Below are 6,000 nucleotides of genomic sequence, written 5' to 3' on the forward strand. Positions count from 1 at the left end.
AAACTGGGTCATGCTTGGGCATTGCTTGAGCTTCACACCCAAAATGTTCCACACCCACACTCTACACAAAGAGAGAGAAAAAAAACTTTTAATGTTGAATGTACCCGCTGATGAATTTGAATTCGCCCCTCAAACCATAATCCCCATCTCTGCTTAAAAACAAGTTTGAATATTTCCAGAAAATAGATTGTTTATTGCTTCGTATATGATTTTTGCTGTTTGAAAATGAACCGGGATTGTGACTTTAAGAAAAGTGCATTTGTGTGATCCCTGTGACTGGTATTATCAATCTCATGGCTATTTTCTGCAATGTATAGTGACTGCATTCTACATAAGTATTGCCTAAACCTTTGCCCACTATTGTAAATATGACGAAATTGTGAACAGTGGAGAAAGTGGAGTGATTTGTGGTCCAGATTGTTTAGCTTTGCTCAGAACAGAGATGCTGCTTGACAGTTTGCTTTCTACATGAGTTATAAGAGACTTCCAGTTTATTTTATCATCAACTAGTACCACAAGAAACTTGTTTTCATATAATTTCCACTAAATCTACTTGTATACACATCAATTTAGTTTTACTTAATGATGATTTGTTTCTGTCAAACCACGTTTTCAGTTTTCACATTTAGTAGTGATCCTCACCATAAATTTGTGTAAATCCTCCCCAGAACAAATAAATAACAGTGTAATCAACAAATAATGTTAGTTTTAATGTTTTAGAAGTTTTGCATGTGTCATTTATATAAAGTATGAAAAGTTTCAGACCTAATACTAAACCCTGGGAGGTGCCACAAGAATCATATTTTCTGTTCCTCAAATAAATTCTCATCCGGTGCAATACTAAACCCCTGATCCCATACCATTCAAGTATATTGATTACTACACAATGAAATATTGTGTCAAAAGCTTTTTTTAAGCTCTTTGAATGCTTCTGAATGCAGTTTTTGCTCTGTGGTGTTTGTGATCTGCTCAATTGATTCTGTTAATGCCAGTGATGTTGAACTGCTTTCTCTAAATGCGTATTGACTTTCAGATTTATGGACGTTTATGAAATTTTCTCATCTTTTATGGAATAGTTTTCTGAAATTCTAAAGAATTGTGAAAGTAGAGATCATTTATGAAGTGGTGTCCATCCCCGGTTTTATACAACAGTACAACTTTAGCTATTTTTTATTTTATTAGGAAAGAAATATGTATTTGCAAGGAAATGTTACAAATCTATGTTAGTGGTTCTGAAATTCCCTCAATGACCTTTTTTTTTTTTTTTACAATGTTCATGTCAATTTCCTTTGAATTGGTAGATATTTTGCATTTACATTTATTTAAAATATCTTTTATATCTTTTTCTTCCACTGCTGTTAGGAACGTTGAACTGGGATTTCTTGTGAAAAAGATGATCATTGCAATCCTCAGATAACATTGGAATCAGGAATTTCCACCTTTCCTATCTAATGTTGCTGTCACAAACAAATGATGTCACAAGACTTTCAGGTTTTTTTTGCTTACTATAGTTTCTGCACTGGGTCTGTGATTTACTGGTGACCTGTGTATGATTTAGCCTACTTCTCACCTGACTGCAGCTAGAGTAGGCATCAGGTTCCCCAGCCTAAGGTGGATGGATGTTTCATGCCTCTCTGTGGGGATTTTACTGGCCAACAAGCAATGTAAACGGTTATATGAACAGAAACATCTGGATCAAGGTCCCCTGTCAGTGCAACAAATAGGAATTGCATTATATTATCAAAATAACAAATCTGTGTTATGCAGGCGTTTGAAGATAAATTTACAAGCAGCCATTACTTTGTATGCCCCAGTGATCTGCTGCCATCTTGTGGCTGTTACCATGATATAACTGGTTGTGTTCATGAGTTAAGTTTAATTTTATTATTAGTCTGATGAAAAAATACAAAACATATTCTACGTATTTCAGTCCAAAAAGAGCTTTTAAAAAAGATGGCTAAAGCTGAAACACATGATCAGCAACTATTGGTATGGAGAACTGGTCCAGGCAGGCAAGATATGAAATTCTATTCTAGTAAAAAATGAACACAGAAATGTCCCTGATTCTCTTTGGTAGAATATGATAGAAGTGAATAATTAAAAACGACTATTCTAAAGTGCTTGGTGAAAAACATATCTGTTCATTTCATACAGTGAGTTAGACAACTTTTGGACCTCATTAAAGAAAAGGTTTTATGATTTCATATATTTGATTTAAAAGCGGGTTTGATGTCAACAGAAGGAAAACAGACTTGTTGAGTTAAGAAACTGTATACACTGATAAATCTGGGGTTACTTTGTTTCTGTTTCCCTGTAATGTAGTTCCCATTTTTGGGTTCTCATTCCCTCTCAGAGGGGTAGGGAGACAAGAGGCAGGATGACTTCTAACTTCACAGACGAAAGTGCCTCCAGACAGTCTCTATAACAACATTCAGAGGTAATTCCCATTTTTTGAGGATGAGCTAATAGGAGCCAGTTTCTTTGTTTTTTATGGTTGTGTGTAAATCATGAAGACAGTGGAGTCTGTAATGGCAACATATAATACTGTTATTATACTTATAGATTCTGAAGCTATTTTTAATTTTCACAGAATTTCAATGAAGTCCTGTACAAACCTCAGAAATGAACCCATGCAGCTTATACTATGTATTTCATTAGAATATTACTTATGCATTCATTTCTTTAGTTATTTACTATTTTTTCAAACTTATTTATTCATTCTTACAAAAGTGTCCTTTTTCTCATGGTCATATATTGTCCTAAATGTGCATGCTAGCGTGATGGGGTTCCTGTGTGGTATATGTAAATCTCTCATATTTTTGTGTCATTCAAAATAATCATGATTATCCTGATATGCCTCCTGTGTTTGTTACGTCTTATTCTTTTAATAACTGTTTCACGCTGCTGTTGTTTTGAATTGTTTTGCCTATCATCATTGTTTGGTGCCTCTGTTATTTTGACTGGCAAAGCAACATAAACAGTTACCACAAAGAGAAGAACTGAATCTGGAGCACCTTGACACCTCGGATGTCCCAGGTGTGCCTCAGGCCTGCACAATAATCCTTCCATACTTTTGATGTACATCATTTAAAAGAAGAATTAATCTGTACCGACAAAAATGACAAATACCAGTTTGAGATTAGGCTCAATGAAGTCTGAAGAGGCACTGGTTGAACGTTTCCACAAACCATCACTAAGCTCACACAGAAATCTGCTGCCATCTTGTGGTTGTTACTCTGTCACAACAGGCTGCGTTCACAACCCCCTCCTGATTGTGGTATATTTCATGTTTCTGAACTGAGTGGATTATATTTCTGCACAAGTTTCAGTATTCATACTAAAATAAATACATAGTTTTTCTGATGCTATAACCAGACACATCTGTGTTTCACTTAATATTATATTTATCTTGTTGAACTAATGTAGAGCTCCTCCCAACTCAGTTTTGTATTATTGATACCAAAAACTTCAGAAAACACTGCACCAAGGTTTCCATCTTAGTGCTGTATTCAGATATTAAATTATATCACCGTGGTGGTGGTGCTTCTGGGAATTGTGGAAACCAATATCAGAAACTTGTGCGGCACAATTATCTTGTCTAGGAGATTAATCTGAATCCTATCTTAATGCTATTTTATCTCCAATTATAATTTATGATTTTCAGCCTTTGTTCATGAATTCCTCAGTTTGTTTAGCAATTTTTTGGCTTAAAGGCAGAACTCCCTCAACAACTTTCTCTGTCAGTCTTCCATTTAGTTCAAATCCATCCAGGTCTTTATATAATCCTGAGCCTCTCCATGATATTCTTTTACTCAGTTATATCACCAACCTGATTATCAGCTCACATGTGAGATTTTTCACATGACATTTGTTAATACTATAGTTTAAGCTATTTCCCAACTTTTGTATTCCTCAGCTATCCCATCACAGTGCTCCTAAAATGAGTTGCTGGGATCAAATTTACTGTTATAAACAGATCAGTGAAGGATTTAGATGGTTACAAATTAATATATTTTGTTTTGATTTCCATTTTATACAGCTTAGCAGCTTTTTTGCTTTTGGTATTGTTAAACAAGATTTTTTTTTTTTTTTTTTTTTTTAGTTTAAACAGTGTTTTGCATGTTAATTATATTTGCAGTTTGAGTGCATTTTAGTTTTTACAAGTCAATGTCTCATTTGAAAGCTGCTTTTATATAATTTTTCTATGTGTGATTCTGAGCTATAAACTTTGCTCCTTCATTCAGATCAGTTTAGGAGGACAATAATTTATGTGCAATGATGTTGGTTCTCTACCTTCTGAACGGACGACTTTTCTGAAAAGCTTCAGTCAAAATTCAATTACTTCACATTTTGACTGCAAATGCTGTCCACTGTTAAAAAAAAGACCAAATGGCAACCTTTTCAAAAGCATAGAAACATCTCTACTTCAGCTTTGTGCTCCTGCTATCCCGTCTCTGGTCTCTATAGCTGGAGCACTGAATGCCTGCTCTGCACTGGAGAATGTCATGCTGTTTCCATATTATACCCCTGGGCCTCCCCGCAGCAGTGGCCCACATGGGAAAGCAGGCCAGGCGGTGGGATAAACCAATTACCCCCCAGTCTGGATGGACTCCTGCCGGTGCACCATGCAGCAACTCCTGGCCTGAGCCCTCCTAGGCTCGATCCCCATGAGAGCCTGCTGGAATTCCCAGAGATGAGAATTGTGTAGTCTCAAAAGCCTGCAGAATGACTATATTTTGCTTGGAAATTTGACATGGTGGCCTCTGAGGACAATACTCAGGGAGGAGATGTCAAACTGGGCTCTGCAGGATAAAACACTCTTGAAAGCTTGATTTTTTAGGCAGCATTAGTCAGAATAAGACCTTTTTGCAGCCATGTGTTATATGTCAACCTGTGTCTGAAAACTTCCAATAAAATGTGACCATTCTTTTTTCATCCAGAGAGGAAAACTTGTTTAAGTCCAAGTAATAGAAACAACTCATCCCTTTGGTTTCATGGATTCATGCACCCTGATGGTTTCTATATGACAGCATCTGTGACAATAGTCATTATGTCTGCCAGAGGCCTTGTCACTGCAGGGCCATTGTGCAGGCCCTATTCACTACTCAGTCATTTACACTTTCATTGGCAGCTATTTAGTGCTCATAAAAAGTTCAACACACCAATTTGTGAGCTCTGCTCAACCAAGAAGAAGTGCAGGAGAGCTCAGAAAGCAGTTGCTTTAAAAGTCAATTAATTGTTCTCCTCTCCTGGGAGGGGCCAAGGGGGAGGATCCCTGGGCTTTAGGGGGCTTCACATCTGTTCATTCATCTTCTTGGGTTAAGATGCAGGGGCAATACTCTAAAGAAACGCCTGATTCAATCTGCTCTGAGTTGAGACCATCTAGAGACCATTTAAAGAAAAGCAATCATATGATCATAATGATTTTATATTGGGGAGAAGATGTGATGAAGAAGGAAAAGGAAAGTTGACACCGTCTCATTTATGACCATGAAAAGTCATCTATTGAGAAGCCAATTCTGTTGATCTGGATCAATAAGATTTTTTTGTTTTTGTTTTTGGAAAGTGGAAATAATAGTAATTTAAGTTGTGTTTTTTTGTTTTTTTAACAAGTAGGATAGATTTGAGTCAAATAAATAATAATCACATGTCCAAATGACAAATATTTTAATATTTATGCAGTTTAATCAAACAAACTCTGGAAAGAGGGGTTTACATATAACAAGTACATTGTTTTGTTTGTGCTGTTGGCTGCCATTCATGCTGAAAGCCAATATATGTATTACAAAAAAAAATGTAAATGTCAGCTGTGAGCATTTTCTACAGTCACAATGACACAAAACAAGAACATTTCAGATTCTAGTCAAGAATAAACACATTTTCACAAGAATATTCGTACAAGCCTGCTCACAAAGACCCATCAGTGATGATGAATGGGTTTGTGTCTCCATTTTTTCTCCCATAAAAGTTCACAGGGCAACTGTCACACAGAGGCAGCAA

This window comes from Telmatherina bonti (assembly GCF_933228915.1).
Source record: "Telmatherina bonti genome assembly, chromosome: 14".
Taxonomy (NCBI): Eukaryota; Metazoa; Chordata; class Actinopteri; order Atheriniformes; family Telmatherinidae; genus Telmatherina; species Telmatherina bonti.